The sequence below is a fragment of the Dromiciops gliroides genome, chromosome 1, assembly GCF_019393635.1.
Source record: "Dromiciops gliroides isolate mDroGli1 chromosome 1, mDroGli1.pri, whole genome shotgun sequence".
Classification (NCBI taxonomy): domain Eukaryota; kingdom Metazoa; phylum Chordata; class Mammalia; order Microbiotheria; family Microbiotheriidae; genus Dromiciops; species Dromiciops gliroides.
In genome coordinates, this window is record NC_057861.1 from 703,540,381 (window position 1) to 703,554,908 (window position 14,528).

A 14,528-nucleotide genomic window follows, 5' to 3' on the forward strand; every position below is an offset into this window, starting at 1 on the left:
ACCTAGTTCTAGTCATTTACAGATGAGGACCCAGAGATACAGATTGGGGATGGTATGTGTCCAGTATCCCCAAAGTAGGAAGTGGTATTTTGGAACTCCTTCCCATTCCATATCTAGTAGGTCACACTGGGTTGCCTGACCCACCTCGGGTCAGTGGTGAGTATCCCATGAGGATGAAAGTAAAAGCACTTTCAAAATGATAAATAAGGGCTCTAAGTGTGAGGGATCATTATCACCCATTCTTCCCATATGGGGTTCTTTTTGTTGTTCTTTGTCCTTTGTTCTCAAAGAGGACCACGGTATCAGGGTGATATCATGACTTGCAATTGAATTGGTTTTAATTGAGGGAGGGCTATGCAAGGCCACCAACCTCACTCTCTCCTCCGGAGCCATTTGGGTCCAGTGGCAAGATATATACGTCAGATGACTGGAGATGTCCCTGGATATTTAAGGCAACTTGGGTTAAGTGACTTGTACAGTGTCACACAGTAAGTGTTTGAAGTGAGAGTGGAACTCAGATCTCTTGACTCCAGGGCCAGTGCTCTATCCACTACATCCCCTAACTATCCCTACTGGGGGTTCTTTTTTGGTTTGAGTCTCAGAAAATGCAAGGACCACTGAGTCTGGAAAGGAGGTTCTTGTAGTGCCTGGGACATAGTAGATGTTTGCTAAATTCTTACTGTTTGTAGTCCAAAGAAAACTGAGGATCACAGATTTTGGAGCTGGCAAGGAGATCTGAGACCATCTAGTCAGTCAATAAACATTTATTAAGTTCTTACTATGGGCCAGGCACAGTGCTTAGTATCAGGAAATAAAAAGAAAGCTAAAAGGAAGCCCCTGCCCTCAAGGAGGTCCCAGTCTAATGGGAGAGACAACAAACAAACAACTATGACCAAACAAGTCATATATAGGATAAACTGGAAACAATCAAGAAAATGAGGGCACTAGAATTAAGGGGGATCAGGAATGGGTTGCTCTAGAAGGTGAGACCCTTTTGTAGAGGACAAAACTGAGGTGTGGAGATGTGTTATTGTTCAGTTGTTTTTCAGTTGTGTCTGACTCTTTGTGACCTTATTTGGAGTTTTCTTGACAAAGATGCCAAAGTGGTTTTCCATTTCCTTCTCTAGCTCAATTTATAGATGAGGAAACTGAGGCAAACAGGGTTAAGTGAGTTGCCCAGGGACACATAGCTAAGTATGTGTCTAAGACAGGATTAGAACTCATGAAGATGAGTCTTCCTGACTCCAGGCCCAGAACACAGTACCCTATGGTGTCAACTAGCTTATGGTGAAATAACTTGCCTACTAAAGAGGCAGTTCTTCTGGGGGTGGGGGGCAAGTATTGAATTTGGAATGAGCCTGGGTTTAATTCTGGCTACTTCTAGCTAGTCCGTGACCTTGGGAGATTTATCACTTCTCTGAGCCTAAATTTCTCCCTCTATAAAAACAAGAACAATAACTCTGTATAGAATTCCTTACTGGTATGTTTTGAAGATCAAATGAAATTATGTAAAATACAATAATATTATTACCTAAGGCTGAGATTTGATTCAGGTCCTTGGCATCTAAAATTTTCCACTACTTCTTCCCTTCTGGGCTTTCCTTGATTCGATCTAAGGAAACTGGAAACTCATTCAGGGGCTCTTTACCTGGGATCCATAAACTTGTAGATTTAAAAAAAATATAACATTTCATAATGGTTTTTCAATATGGTTTTTATAATTTCATAATTTATAGTTTTATAGTTTCAATATGGGTATCCTTTGTGATCCTGCAGGCAGGGTGTCTCAACTGCAGAAAGATTTTTCAGACACTGTATTTTATACTTTAAAAAATAGTACGTAGAGAAAGGGGTCACAGGCTTCACTGACACACAAAAAAGGTTAAGAAGTCCTACTGTAGACCGTCCCCTCCAGTGGTACTATTCCTTTCTTCCAATCAGAAGAGACCCTGGCTCAAGATCTCCCAGGCACCCGGCCAATCAGGAAAAAAAGGATTTCCCTAAACAATGATCTGGACATGGCTCCCTTCCAGATAGAGCTGAGCAGGGTTAGGAAAACACAGGGCTCGATTTCATTTTCCTCCAAAGCAACAGCTGAAAGATGACTTATTCTGAGAAGCTTGTTGGAATGAGTCTTCCAGAAGCATTGAGAATCCATGGAAAGAGCACCGGCCTGGGAAGCCGGAAATTTGGATCCCTCTGGAACAATAACGTGCCAGGTGACCTTTGTCAAGTTTCTATGGACCTCAGATGCCTTATCTTTAAAAGCAATGATTTGGACAGATCTCAAAGGTTTTTGAATAGGGAGGCACAGTGATACTGGCGAAAGAATGAGTGTCTTGGAGTCCTGAGTGCAAACCTTGGACTTTACTCCGGTGTTATATCTACTGTCAAAATAACTAGGTTCAAATTCTAGCTCTAGGACTTATTACCCGTTATGGCGTCGGATGAAACACTTAACCCTTCTGGACCGCGGGTTTCCTCCTCTATAAAATGGGGAGCCTGGATGAGATGATTTCTCAGGTCAATGGGCATATTGGAAAGACCATTAGACCTAAGTTTACATCTTATCCACGGTATGGGCAAATCACTTCTCTTTTCTCAGTCTGTTTCCTCATTTATAAAACAAGGATCTGAGCACTTACACAACCTGCCTCACGGGGTTGTTGTGAGGAAGAGCTTTGTAAACCTTAAATCTCCATTTTAGTTTGTGTTAGGAAGGGAGATGATCACTGTATTCTCATCCTGCCTCTGACCCATGCTAGTTGTATGGATTCTATGTTGAGAGTCAATCTTTCCACACCCAAGGCAACTAAAAACTTTCAGGTGCAGATTGATATTGTCAGGACCTCACCAGGAATTCTCTTGTAAAATTGTTGTTCAGTCAGATCCTACACTTCTCGACCCCATTTGGGGTTTTCTTGGCAAAGATGCTGGAGTGGTTTGCCATTTCCTTCTCCAGCTCCTTTTACAGATAAGGGAACCGAAGCAACAAAAGTTAAGTGACTTGTCTAGGGTCACACAGCTAGTAAGTGTCTGAGGCTGATTTTGAACTCAGGTCCTCTCAACTCCAGTGCTGGCACCTAGCTAGTTCTCAAACTTTTTTTGACATAAGGATCCCTTTATACAATTGAAAATGATTGAGGACCCCAAAGAGGTTTTGTGTATGTGGGTTATATCCATTGATATTAGAAATGAGGGCATTTTAGGATTATTATGAAAATAGTTTTGACCTCAAAAGGATTTCTGGGACCCCAAAGGTCCTTGGACCACAGTTTAAGAGCCACTGCTCTATACGGATGACATCTTCCGTCTGGACCAAACAAAATCAAAATGTATGTATGATGATGAGCTCGCAATGTTCATCCTCCCAGGGATATACTAATGAAAATATGAAAAACCACTCAGGCTTCACCTTGGAGCAGGTTATATAGTCTTGTAAGGGTGGCACACACACCTACACAGACATAATGCAAATCCCTGCCCAGAGGCATGGGAATAAAGGTGAGAAAGTGCTCAAGGAATTTAGCAGAGGAATATATTTTCACCTGGGGTGGGGGTCAAAGAGAGAGGGATGAGGAGAGACTTCAGGTAGGAGGAGGCAACTGAACTGAACTTTTTGAAGGAGAAGGCTTTCCGAAGGCATCTAGGAACCGGAGAATACAGGGAAAGAAGGCACTTTGTAGTTATTCCCAAAACTCCATTTTGCAATCTACTTCCATTACAAGAAAGTCAAGCACTTGTTTCGTTGGCTTGGCAATGGAAAGAGGAGAAGCAATAAGCGTCGGGAATCTGAGAACGGAGGGGAGGAGGAAGAAAACTCTAAGGGTGTTCTCTCCCCACCGCCTCCTCCGCCTTCAGACCAGGCGCCTCTCCCCGGCAGCCGAGAAGAAACCCCCCAGAGTGGAGAGGGAATCCCTAGGGATGGGTTTGGGGTCAGGGGGCTGGGGCCGGGGCGGCATCTGGACTCACCTGGAGTACGAGAGTGGGGCTGGGAGGAGGCAGGGGGTTGACGTCTCCTGTGGAGCAGCCGCCTGGATCAGGGAGGGGGTCCGAGGCTGCAGGAGACCACCGCCACTACCACAGCCTGGGTCCTCACTCCCGAGCGCCCCGAAGTGCCTTTTTACGGGCCGCCCAGGGAGCAGCCGATGGGCTGGCAAAGCGGAGGGGGGTGGCTGGGGCTGGGGCCGGGATGGGGGTGGGGGGTGGAGTCTATTTATAAACGCTGCAATGCTAGCCGGAGTTTCAGGCTCCATTTAGAGGTAGTTAAATCTTAACCTTAGGAGAAGGGCCCGGGAGAACTGGGGGAAACCGAGATCTTTCCAGCTTTCTCTCTCTCTCTCTCTCTCTCTCTCTCTCTCTCTCTCTCTCTCTCTCTCTCTCTCTCTCTCTCTCTCTCTCTCTCTCTCTCTCTCTCTCTCTCTCTCTCTCTCTCTCTCTCTCTCTCTCTCTCTCTCTCTCTCTCTCTCTCTCTCTCTCTCTCAACAGGCGACTAGAATCAGGGATCCAGGAGGAGGGGAAAAGAAGAATATGGAAAAAAGCCCGGAACTTGGAGCCAAGTCTAGGGTGTGAATCTCACTCACTCACCAGCAAGCCCGGGACTCACTCCACAAAACGACATCGGGCAAATCGTTTCTCACTGTGCGACTGCCTTGTCAAATGAAGAGCTTGAACAAAATGCCTTTCCAGTTCTGCATCTTGGAATAATACCTAAGCAGGCTGCCACCAATGAACTCTCCGTGCCCTTCCCTTCTACCCATTCTCCCTCTGCTCCTTCACCTCAGGGGACCGAGCATATCGTCCTCAATCCCGTCATACCATCGCCTTTATGCAGGGTGTCCCAAAAATCTTAGTGCCGTTTTAAGGCTAATGACTTAAGAACTAAAACTTAAAGCTAATAGTGTTTTTTTTTTTAATCAACAACATAGCACTTAGACTTTGGGGACAACCTGTTTAAACTTTGAGAGTCTTGTAAAAGGGGTCCCTCCCAAGCAACCCATTGAGATAGGCTTTAGCACGGCGCCTGACACATAGTAGGTGCTTCACAAAGGTTTATTGATCAATTAAAAATCCTATGAAAACAGATGTTGAAAAATGTCCTCATATGTAACTGGAAAATAATAAACTACTTTTATTTATTTTTTAAAAAGGTTTATTGATCAATGGATGAAAATGTTATCTCTATTTTATAGATGAGGAAATTGAGGTCCAGCAAGGTTGAATGACATGTTGAAGGTCACGCAGTTAGTAAATAGCAGAGTAGGGCATTTTCCTCTGACTGCAAATCTTTCCCCTAAGCTGCTAAGCTAACCCGTGGGGTGTAATGATCCCCTTTCTCTACCCTGCCCCCACCCTCGTACTAGTAATGAGACTTGGGTTTGAGTAGTAGAACGAGCTCTGAAATTGGAGTGCGGAGAGATCTATCTGCGTTCTAATCAGGCCTCCAACACATCCTGGTCGCGTTGACTATGGACGAAGTCACTTAACCTTTCTGAGACTCAGTTGCCTTATCTGTAAAATGGGAATAAGTACTACATGTTGAACTATGTCACTGGTGGGATCTGTCTCTTGGTGACTCCCAAGTCCTAACATTTTTTAAAGTGTTATTTTACATCCTCACTTTCTAAGGCGTCTGCTCCTCCCCCCATCTCTTGGGGAAAAATAAAAAAGAAATATATTCATGCAAAACACATGTACACTTTGTTCATGTCTGACAATATAATCTGCATTCCATTTGGTAAAAAGAAAAAAAAATGCTAGCACAATTCTGGCACATAGTAGGCACCATATAAAGGCTTATTTCCTCCCTTCCCTTCCCTCCCCACCCCCACATCCCCACCTCTCTTCCAGAAGGAGTAGGTATATTTCCCCATCAGTCCTCTGGAGTTGAGATCCATGGATCGTTGTCATGATCAGAGTTTGGATGTCATTTTAATGTTGTTTTCCTCTTACATATAGATGATGTGCAGAGATAGTGGCCACCTGGTCCCATATGACCTCCCCCCCCCCCATCTTGTGGTTATTGTGTAAATCATTCTCTCAGGGCTGCTCTCTTCCCTTGGCATGCCTGACACTTACCCCTGATCTGTGCTGTCATCACATCATCGAAGATCGTTGGGCTGCTCTTAGCTCAGTGTGTGTCATTAGACAAGTCACTTCACTCTCTCGAAGCCACAATTTCCTTATTTATCAGATAGGGATAATGACACTTCTCCCAACTATTTCACAGGGTTGTGAGAATCAAGTAACATAATGAAAGTGAAAATGCTTCTAAGTGCTGCCAAAATATGAAGCAACATTTATAGCCTTGAAAGAAGCTGGGACTGGGCACAGGGCAGGGCTAAGAACTCAGATCTTGGAATTATCTGGTCTGAATTCTTGCAAATTGATGGCTACTTTAGAAGAGCAAATACTTTACATCTGGCAAGCCATTTAATAATACAACCAAGTAAGGTGAGTACAGCAGATGTCATTATCTCCATTTTACAAAAAGGGAAACTGAGGCACAGAGTGGAGTCAGTGATTTGTCCCAAACACACATCTTGTGCTTTTTCTATTATATGAGGTGGCGTCCTGCAGCATCTATCCAATAATAACTAGTGTTATGGTCTTTTGTTTTCATATCTTATCCTCATTGCTACATTGCAAGCTTGTAAGGGTAGGGATCCAATATTATTCATCCCTCTCCTCCACATTGTTTTACATACACTGGGCTTTGTATTGAGCTCAATAAAGACTGGTAGTTTTCTTGAAGAATATAGCATGACCATTTTCATAGTACCACATGATTGAGAACTGGAATTACCTTAAGCAGTCATCTGGGAAGTGTACTGGGGTCTAGTAGACAGATCCTGGGTGTGGAATCTCAGGAAAGATCTGGGTTCAAGTCCTAGTTCCACTACTCGCTATCAGTGTGACCAGAGGCAAATCACTTAAATCTCAGTCTCCTTATCTGTAAAAAGGGAATGATGATACCTACAGTACCTACCTCACAGGGTTGTTGAGGGGCTCCAATGAAAAAATGAGAGTAGAGCTGCTTTGCAAACTTTAATATCCATTATTATTAGGGCTGCCCTTTAATTTTTTGTTTGTTTGGGTTTTTTTGTTTGTTTGTTTGTTTTTGCAGGCAATGGGGGTTAAGTGACTTGCCCAGGGTCACACAGCTAGTGTCAAGTGTCTGAGGTCGGATTTGAACTCAGGTACTCCTGAATCCAGGGCCGGTGCTTTAACCACTTTGCCATCTAGCTGCCCCTGCCCTTTAATTTTTAAAGATGGGGCTACTGGAGCCCCAAGGGGCTCTAGTAATTGGAGCCTCCATTAATTGGGCATTTTCTTCTCTAGGGGGTGTCCGGGTGGTACAGTGGATGGAGTCAAAAGGACCTGAGTTCAAATCTCACCTCTGCCTCAGACACTGGACACTTACTAGCTGTGTGACCCTGGGCAAGTCACTTAACCTCAATTGCCTTCAACATCTCCAGTCATCCTGATCTATCTATTTTGCCGCTAGACCCAGATGGCTTGGGAGGAGAGAGTGAGGTTAGTGACCTTGCATAGTCCTTCCTCACTTAAATCCAATTCAGTGCAGGTCGTGACATCACCCTGATGTCATGGTCCTTATCAAGAACGAAGGACAAACAACAAGACCAGAACTCAGACTTGATGGCTAAAAATGTAATGCTTTTTCTTATACTCATATTCCTGTGACCTCAGACTCCTCTGACTCCAGAGGAAAGGATCTAACAGCCCAGACACAGGGTTTAAAGCCCAGAGCAGGGTCACTAAAACAAGTGATCCAGCATGCCAGGATGCCAGACTGCAAGACAGAATTGACAGATCCTTCCACAACTCTCTTCCCCAACAATAAAAGTGCAGTCCCCCTACTGACTCACCGGCAAATGACCCACAGCTCTGGGGCAGCTTCTTGTTCAAGGTCAGGTTTCCTGAGGAGAGTGGGAGGAAGCCAATGAAAAGCAATCATTTGCTTCTCTTCCTGCCAGATCTGCATCTGACGTTTATGAAACCTAACAGATGTCCCTGAGTGGTACCTCCCCCCATCGAAGAGGAGATGAGTGCTTGACATCCCTGTGAGTAGACAAATCTGGGGTGTACTTTTACCCCCGGTATTCCATTTGACAGCTGCCTACTTTCTGCCCACAGTTTGCCCCTGTATTCTTTTGACAGCTGTTCACAGTTCACTCTTTTCAGTGCTTTCTGGGCTGCTGATTATATTTCAGAGAGTTTCTCTATTACAAAGCTCCTGAGCTTTAACACAAACCAAATCTTATAGGATCAGAGCAACATGGGATTTAGAGCTGGAAGGGGATATAAAGCTGGACTCCAACATCCTTGTTTTATAGAACAAAGAAATCTAGTTAGAAGGAACCTCAGGGACCATCTCATCCGCCCCTCCCTCATTTTACAGATTTGAAAACTGAGGTTCATGGAGGCTAAATGACTTGCTCAATACCACACAGGTAGTAAGCTTCAGATGGGAGATTTGAACCCTGGTTAGGGTTAGAGTCAGTGCCATCACACTTCTTCCTCTATAAGGCACCTGCAGCCCAGGAAGAGAGGTGTCTTGCCCAGTCAGCAGCAGAGCCAGGATTTGAAACTAGGATTTATGACTCCAGATTTAATTCTCTCTGCCACACTAGCTCCTCTTTTCTTTTCTTTCTCTTCTCTTCTTTTCCCCTTTCCTTTCCTTTCCTTTCCTTTCCTTTCCTTTCCTTTCCTTTCCTTTCCTTTCCTTTCCTTTCCTTTCCTTTCCTTTCCTTTCCTTTCCTTTCCTTTCCTTTCCTTTCCTTTCCTTTCCTTTCCTCTCCTCTCCTCTCCTCTCCTCTCCTCTCCTCTCCTCTCCTCTCCTCTCCTCTCCTCTCCTCTCCTCTCCTCTCCTCTCCTCTCCTCTCCTCTCCTCTCCTCTCCTCTCCTCTCCTCTCCTCTCCTCTCCTCTCCTCTCCTCTCCTCTCCTCTCCTCTCCTCTCCTCTCCTCTCCTCTCCTCTCCTCTGCTTTGCTTTGCTTTCTTGGGCTTTGAGGGTTAAATGACTTGCCCAGGGTCACACAACTAGTCAAGTGTCTGAGGTCAAATTTGAACTCAGGTACCCATGAATCCAGGACTGGTGCTTTATCCACTGTGCCACCTAACTGCCCCTGGCTCCTGTTTCAATAAGGAAAATGTATGGGCCAGCTGTGTCTTAAAGGCATCTAGGCAGAGCAGTGGATAGAGAACTGGACCTGGAGAGAGGAAGAGCTGAGCCCAGATACAGCCTCAGACACTCACTAGCTCTGTGATCCTGGGCAAGACATCTAAACTCAGTCTGCCTCAGTTTCCTTATCTGTAAAATGGGGATGATAATAGCACTGACCTTTCAGGCTTGTGAGGATCAAATGAGTTAACATAGGTTAAGCTAAGTAATCTACTATTTTCTCCATTCCCATTACTACAACCCTATTTACAAGCACTTCTACTTACTCCTCTGGACTGTTATAATATCTTCATGTGCCCAGAATTTAAGGTCTCCACTTCCCCTATTCTAGCACCATCTGACCTTTTTATCCTTAGCTCAGACTGGTCTCTTGCACAAATTCTATATTCCAGTCAAACCAGACAATCCTCTGTCCATAAACTGCTCCCAAAGTTTCTCTCTTCAACTATGTAATTCCTGCTCAGGTCAGTCAGAAATGAGCCTCCTCCATGAAGCTTACTTAGATCTTCCCTAATTGGTAATGAATTACTTTCTCCCTCAGCCCTCACCTAGCACTTTGGAGCTTTGCTTTGGGTTTTATGAGGGGTCTTTGGCTTTGTGCCTCTCTGATGAGCTTGTCATGTAATGCTGTGTGTGACACATAGTCATGTTTGGGTCTTACCACCTTATTAAACAATGAGCACCTTGTGACACTTGTGTGCCTTGGCTAAACCTTATATTTTTTCCAGTGCTTAGCACCATGTCTTGCACACTGTAGGGCAGTGGAGGGAGCACTGGGCTTGTAGTAGTCAAGAAGACTCATCTTCCTGAGTTCAAATCTGGCCTCAGATACTTACTAGATGTGTGACCCTGGACAAGTCACTTAACCCTGTTTGTCTGTTTCCTTATCTTTAAAATGAGATAGAGAAGGAAATGGCAAACTCTAGTATCTTTGCCAAGAAAACCCAAAATCAGGGTCACTGAAATGACTCAGCAACAATAACAAATGGTGAGTGCCTTGTGACACTGTGTGCCTTGGCTAAGCTTTGTATTTTTCCCAATGCCTAGCACAATAGGTTCTTAATATTGGTGGCTGTTTCAGGCAGCAAGAGTAATAAAAACCAGTGAAAGAAAGGATCTGACTGGTGGCATTACCATGGAGCAGAAGGCAGTGGGGAAATCAATCATTTGCCCAGCTTTGAATACAGAGTCACTTGAGGTAGGGGTGGAGGTGTGTGGGGGTAGACTTTGGGCTAGAATCAGGTCTCCTGATTTCCAGTCCAGGTTTTTTCCACTGTCACAGCCTGCTTTCAGGAAAGAGCCCAAGGGGCCAGAATACATCATCTCCCCAGGTGATAAGTTAATTCTTGAGAACTTCAGCTCTGCTTGAAATTCCTACTCATCTAGGAGGGGAAGGGAGCTGATGATGAGTGATAGGTCACAGTTGGGTGCACCGTACAAAATGGTCTCCTGCCTGAAACGCTGAGCCTAAGGGGAGAGGCGTTAGGGACTGCACCTATAATTTCATTGGTGTAGAGAAATTCTAGGTGAGGGAGCTCCCTTTACCAATGTAGGTAGTCACTTTCTGTGCAATCTATAGTCTTAGTTGCTTAGAACAACAGTTCTCAAACCCTTTATACTTTTAAAAATTATCAAGGATACTGGCAAAAAGTTTATGTGGCCCATATTTATTGACATTTACTGGATTAGAAAATTTAAAAGTCTTAGTATTATTTTGAAAATAGTTTTGACCTCAAGGACCCCCTGAAAAGGGATTGGAGACTCAGGATTCCCAGACCACACTTTGAAAACAGCATTGAGAATGGTGTGTTAAGGCATTGTACTTGTCTTTCCCTTCTATTAGCCTATTCTTGAAGTTGATCCTTTGTTTAGGAACTTAATTACATTTCCATTTGTAGGGTAGAGAATATATTATCATCTATTAAGCACCTACTATGTGACAATGTCTACAGTAAGTCCCATCCTGGAGCTACCCCAAGGACATCCTTGGGAAGGACTTTCAGACTTTTCTGGCCCCCCTTAGTGCAATGGCTAGCTTAGCTCTTGACTTTGGAACCTGAGAACCTGGCTTTGATTCTTCTACTTGTGTGACCTTGGACAAGTCCCTTCCCTTTTCTGGGCCTCATCTCCCTCATCTGTAAAATGAGAGTGTTGGTCTAGGGGATCTCTAAGGAGGCAATGGAGATGGAGAGGCAGAGATTGAGGGACCGAGCAGAGCTTTGCATCCCATTTCACACCTGGTCTGAAGATGGCAGAACCTGCCAGAATAGCTGGAATTCCCAACAGAGGGCATCCCAGCTCAGGGAGGAAAGCTGCTCCTGTTGTTTTGTAATGATGACTCAGCTTCCTCAGTTGAGAATCAATAACCTAGCTGCTGAGCAAAGAGCGCCTTCCCAGGGTCTGTGGCCTTGGTGAAATCAAAGCTAGGTAGATGACCTATACTAAGATTTAACCAGAGTCAATGGTTTTGTTTTAGCTTTAGTGGCCCAGGGTTAATCTCTGATCTACTTCAAAGGGCATTAAAGGCACAATAAGCTCAAGTCTCACATCCCATGGGAGACCTTCCATGAATATGCTGGGACTTAATGGTACCTTTGAAGCAGGTGCTACAGCATTTACTTTCTGCGTGTATGTGTGAGTGAGTGAGTGTGTGTGTGTGTGTGTGAGTAAGTGAGTGTGTGTGCATGTATGTATGTATCAGAGAAACCCCTGACCTCAAGGGAGGTCACAGGATCCCAAAGGGATCCTAGGGGCCATCTGGTCTGACCCACTCATTTTATAGATGAGGAAATAGTCTCTAAGAGGTGTAGTGATTTGCCCAAGGACACAAAGGTTTGACTCTTTCCATTTAGGTATTCTGCCTCCATTGGCCCAGGTTAGTTCTTGAAGGTTTGGGATTTTTATTACCGTATCCTACTTAGGGAATGGGAAGAACTCTTAGTACCTCTTGGTGGATGAATAATTGGCTGGCTAGGGCTATTGTGGGGCATAGCCATGCTTTCTTGTTGGTCCTATAAAAATGACACTAAATTGATTTGCTGATCTTATTTCTCTGCATCCAGCAAACATTAGACAACCACCCTGAAGTTTAATCTGCATTAGCATTTTCTCCATAAATCTACACAATCAACAAAACAACAAATCGAGCCTCATTTGAAGTGTTCATTGACTTTTTTTTTTTGATGAGGCAATTGGGGTTAAGTGACTTGCCCAGGGTCACACAGCTAGTAAGTGTCAAGTGTCTGAGGCTGGATTTGAACTCAGGTCCTCCTGACTCCAGGGCTGGTGCTCTATCCACTGTGCCACCTAGCTGCCCCATGTTCATTGACTTCTGAGATGCAAATGCTCACACTGAACATTTAACAAAGTACTGGTCCAGGGGCAGCTTACTAGCTGTGTGACCCTGGGCAAGTCACTTAACCCCAATTGCCTCACTAAAACAAAAAACAAAAAACAAAGTACTGGTCCACACTTTTTGGTGGAATATGCAGGCAAGGAGGCTGCCCTGTCTGTAGGTTCATCAAGCAGGTCAGGAAACTCTTCAATCAAGCCTTTGCTTGTTATTGTCTATCCCTTAGTCCTCATTGACTCTGGATATCTCCTTTGTGGTTGACTTCATGTATTAGTCTTGTCTTTATGAAAGATCCTTGAGGAATGGAATCAACATTGCATGTCCTCTTATCTCCTTCATAGCCTTACTGACCATACTGTGCTAGTTCCCCATGTTCAGTGTGGGGTACAATGGAGAGAAAACATGTTCTGGAGTCAAAAGACCTGAGTTTGAATTTTCCTTCTGATGCTCACTAGCTCTTGGGCAAATCACTTAGTGTTCTTTGTCCTTGGTTTTCTCACCTGTAAAATAGTGGGGTTGGGCCAGATGGACCATGAGGACCTTTCCAGCCCCACATTTATGATGCTGTTTTATTTTTTTACTTGAATGAAAGAATTTATTATTAATTGTTTATCAAGTGCCATGCACTATGCTCAGCATTGGGTATATACATACAAAAAAAAAGATGATCCCTGCCCACAAAGAGCCTGTATTCTACTGGGACAGATAACACACATAGGGGAATGGGAATTGGAGATAGGATTCTGTTCTTTAAAAAACAATTGTGGGGGCAGCTAGATGGCACAGTGGATAAAACACCGGCCCTGGATTCAGGAGGACCTGAGTTGAAATCCAGCTTCAGACACTTGACATTTACTAGCTGTGTGACCCTAGGCAAGTCACTTAACCCTCATTGCCCTGCAAACACCCACCCCCAAAATTGTACCATTTGTACAAAGATATTTGTCACGGAATCATTTTGGGTGATTAAAAAAACCTGAAAACAAAATGTGCCCAATATTTTGGGAATGGGTGAACAAACTGGTATATGAGTGTAATAGAATATTACTGTGCCATAGAGAGAAGTCAAAGGAATATAGGAAGACACATGAAATGATATAAGGTGAAGAAAACAGAGTCGAAAGGTCAATATACACAATGATTACCCCAGTGTAAATAAAGTTGGCCCTGAAAGGAAACAAACATTAGTCAAATACACCAGTTAGTGTTAGTATTGTAATCTCAAAGTTAAAGGACACATCCCTTCCTTCTGTTAATAATCAAAACCTTAAAAAGTAGAAGGTGATGTGCTTTCATTAATTTGGTTATTTTTCTTTAACTGTGTACTTTGGAAGGGGTTGGGATTTTTGCTGCAAAGTGTCTTTATCAAAACATATTTAGTTGTATTAAAGTCATTGTTCAGTCATGTCTGACTCTTTGTGACCCTATTTGGAGTTTTCTTGGCAGATATACTGGAGTGGTTTCCCAGTTGCTTCTCCAGCTCATTTTGCAGATGAAGAAACTGAGGCAAACAGGGCTAAGTGATTTTCCCAAGGTCACACAGCTAGGAAGTGTCAAAAAGATGAGTCTTCTGATTCCAAGCCCAGTGTTTTATCCAGTGGGCGACCTAATTGCTCCTTTCCCCTAGACTAGCACTATTTAAAGAGGCAGACAGATGTAATTCAAGTTCAGTATCTCCTCTGAAAGTAGAATGGGAAAGCCTTGCAGTCCCAGTTTCCTATTCCACTCCAGGGAATACTCAAAATCTCCCATGGAAAGAGGTGAAAGATTCCAGAGATATCTATTCACACTTTCCTTTGAGCTGCATTTAGATAAACCTTTATGAATATACATACAACCTACATGGGCAACAGTTACATCTGATATTGATTATTACTCTTTTGTAATATGGTTTGATGTATGAAACTGGAACATGATAGCCACTTAATAAATACGTGTTGACTTTGACTGACTGGTAGCAAGGAACTCTGTT

General features: G+C 43.8%; 1 protein-coding gene across 1 annotated transcript in view; it reads right to left on the reverse strand.

The window, feature by feature from the left end:
- ALDH1L1 (aldehyde dehydrogenase 1 family member L1) overlaps window positions 1–4,136 on the reverse strand; it is a 74,829-nt gene extending 70,693 nt beyond the window's left edge. The window contains exon 1 of the mRNA XM_043977650.1: window positions 3,973–4,136. The gene's annotated coding sequence lies outside the window, so the exon portion shown is untranslated. The remainder of the gene's footprint in view (window positions 1–3,972) is intronic.
- Between the last annotated feature and the right edge of the window lie 10,392 nt (window positions 4,137–14,528).